Source organism: Echinops telfairi, unplaced genomic scaffold (genome assembly GCF_000313985.2).
Source record: "Echinops telfairi isolate 266 unplaced genomic scaffold, ASM31398v2 ScPeMD7_7469;HRSCAF=8507_1, whole genome shotgun sequence".
Taxonomy (NCBI): Eukaryota; Metazoa; Chordata; class Mammalia; order Afrosoricida; family Tenrecidae; genus Echinops; species Echinops telfairi.
This window is the reverse complement of record NW_022111373.1, coordinates 39773380-39776981: the sequence shown is the minus strand read 5'-3', so window position 1 is coordinate 39776981 and position 3602 is coordinate 39773380.

Genomic DNA, 3602 nt, shown 5'->3' with positions numbered 1-3602 from the left:
GTTGTCTGAGCCCCCACTTCTCCTCACATGCAGTTGGCTGCAGGTTGTTTGAAGTAGCACTATTGTGAGTCTCACAGAGAACCCAGTGCTCTTTGACTCACTGGAAAATGGCGCTGGCCTCCTCTAAAACAACACATAAACAGCAATCAGCCTCAAAAACCTCAACAAAAAAACAACAACAAAAGAAACAAAAGGCAATGCCAGAACAAGGCATGAACCTAACGATGTGCATAGTAGAAGGTGACATTGACAAGCCACAGAAAGAATTCTTCAGAATGCTGCTTGGAGTCATACAGGATATGAGGTAAACAATAAAGAAAAATGATAAAATGATAGAGGAGACAGAGATGATACACCAAAGGGAAATATAAGACTTAAGGAAAGAAATAACACAATCCATTAGCAAATTTACAGACTTCAACAACAGACTGGAGGAGGGAGAGAATTGTGCCAGTGACCTAGAGGATAACCAGGCAGATTTTAACAAATGGGAAAGTCAGTCAAATAAGATAACCAAAGAAGCTGAAGAAAACTTGAGAGCCATGCCTGATGCTAAGAATAGGAACAATATTAGAATAATTGGACTACCAGAACAAGACACAATTAAAAAGTCAACAGCAAAAATAGTGAGGGAATTTTTAGAGGAAAATTTCCCCAGCTTAATGAAGGAAAATCAGGCAACCAAGCATTCAGGAGGTCGAAAGAACACCACCTACACTGAATCCCAAGAAGAAGTCACCAAGGTATAGAATAGTTAAATTATCCAAATTTGAGGAAAAGGGGAAAATCATAAGACCAGCTAGGTACTGAAATAGGAATATGTTCAGACCTATCAGTGCACATGATGAAGAAGAGGAGGGAGTGGAGTAGCATATTCTGAAATTGAAGGAAAAAATCAAAAACCCCAAATACTCTACCCAGCTCAATTATCTGTTAAGATAGATGGAGAAGTAAGAGTCTTCCCTGACAAGGAAACACTCAAAGAATACATAAAAAGAAACCCAGCCCTATAAAAGATCTTGCTGACCCAGTATGGGCAGAAGAACAACACTCACAAAGCACAAATAAGAGACCTTCAGACAGAAAAACTTCATCCAGAGGACAAAAAAGAGAAAACAGCCCCCAAGAAGCATGATCGCAATGGTGGAAAGAAGGCAAGAATGAAACACACACACATTGATAAGAAAGGGAGGTAGGAAAACACCCAGCAAAAAAGGTACAGGATGACATCAAAGAGTCCATAGATGGATGTAATAACTCTGAATATCAATGGACTCAACTTAGGATATAAAGGCAGCGGCTAGCAGACTGGCTTAGAAAACAACCCATCGATCTGCTGCCTATAGGAGAAACATATCAAGATTGCAGACAAAACCAGACAGAATCAAAGACTGGAGAATAATATACTAAGAAAATGGCAATGAAAAAAAAAGCAGGGGTTGCAATTCAAATATCAGACAAAATTGATTTCAAGATACAAGACATAAAAAAGAGATCAGAAGGGGCACTATATAATGCTCAAGGGAACAATAGACAAAGAACCAGTAAGCATAATAAATGTATATGTGCTCAATGAGAGACCCATGGAATTCATAAATCACAGGCTCAACAATTATAGTAGGTGATTTTAATACACCACTCTTTGAAAGAGACAGATCACAGGAAAAGAAGCTTAACAAGGAGACTACAGATCTAAACATTAAAATTGGACATCTTGACCTGATAGATATTTTCAGAGCTCTCCACCCAAATGCCAAAAATTTCACATTCTTCTGAAGCCCACATGGCACATACTCAAAGAAAGACCACATGTTGCAAGAAAAGTTGAATCTGTGTAAATTCAAGCACATAGAGATCATACAGATCTCTCTCCTACCACTATGCCAAAAGGCTGTAAATCAATAAAAGGATGATTAAGAAAAAAAGGGCAAACAATCAGAGGATCAATAATTCTGTATTGCAAAAGGAGAGGGTATTGGCCGATATTAGTGATGAAATTAAGAAGTATCTAGAAACCAACGAGAATGAAAATGTGACATACCCATATCCAAATTTGGGACACAGCAATGGCAGTTATCAGAGGAAGTTTGATAGCTATAAATGCACACATGAAAAATGAACAGAGATTTATGTTTGATATTCTGGCACAAAACTTACAGCAATTAGAGTAGAGTCAACACGAAATCCCACTCATAGCAAAAGAAAATAAATAATACAAATTAGTGGTGAAATTTAAAAGAAAGAAAACAAAAAAACTATGGAAAAAATTAATGGAGCTAAAAGTTGGTTTTGTTGAAAGGATTCACAAAATTAGCAGAATGCTGGTAAACCTAACTAAAGAAACGAAGGAACAAATTTCAATAGTAAGGACGAGGGATAAAACTTAAGACATTACAACAGATCCTAATGAAATCAGAAGGATAATTCCACAATACAACGAAGTACTCTAATGAATTGGAAGACATGGACAAATACTTGGAAAAACAATCCCTTCCTAGACTATCCCAGATGGACGTGAAGCATCTCAACAGACCATAGCAATAGAAGAAATATATATGGTTATCAAGGGATTACCAACAAAAAAATCCCCAGGACCAGATGGCTTCATAGGATAATTCTACCGAGCATTCAGGGTAGTACTGACACCAATCCTACATAAACTCTTACAGAACATACAAAAAGACAGCAAAATCCCAAACTCTTTCTATGAAGCTAGTATAACTCTGATACCCGAAGCAGGCAAGGATCCCACAAGAACAGAGAACTACAGACCAATATCCCTAACGAACATTGATGCAAAAATGCTTAATAAAATACTGGCCAATAGAATCCAAAAGCATATAAAAAAAAATAATTAACCATGACCAAGTGGGATTCATACCAGCGATTCAGTGATGGTTCAACATACGAAAGACCATTAGTATTATTTGCCCCATTGACATGAAAAATTATAAGAACATGATAATATTGATAGATGTGAAAAAGCATCTGACAACATCCAACACCTATTCTTCTTTAAGACACTGAAGAAAATAGGAATGGAAGGAAAATTCCTCAATATTATACAAGGTATCTATGAAAGATTAACAGCCAACGTGGTAGTCAATGGAGAAAAGATGAAAACAATTTCACTGAAAAGGGGGACCAGACAAGGTGCCCACTGCCCCCACTCCTATTTAACATAGTACTGGAGGTCCTAGCTAATAACATAAGGCAAAGAAAAATCATAAAGTGTATTTGTCTGGGGAAGGAAGAGTTGGAACTATCATTATTCACAGATGATATGATTTTATATATTCAAAATCTCCAAAACTCCGCAAGTGTAGTGTTGAAAGTGGTAGAGGAATGGCAGAGTAGCAGGATACAAGATCAAAAGATGGACGTCTATTGTAGTACTATACGCATCAGACAAGTTCATGGAAGAGGTAATCTAAAAGGTAGTACACTTCAAAATAGCCAAGCACAAATGGAAATATCTAGGGATATACTTGACTAAAAATAAACAAAAGATTTGTATGAGGAAAACTACAGGGCACTATTATAAGAAACCAAGAGCGACCTCAACACATGAAAGAATATCCCATGCTCATGGGATCAGAAGA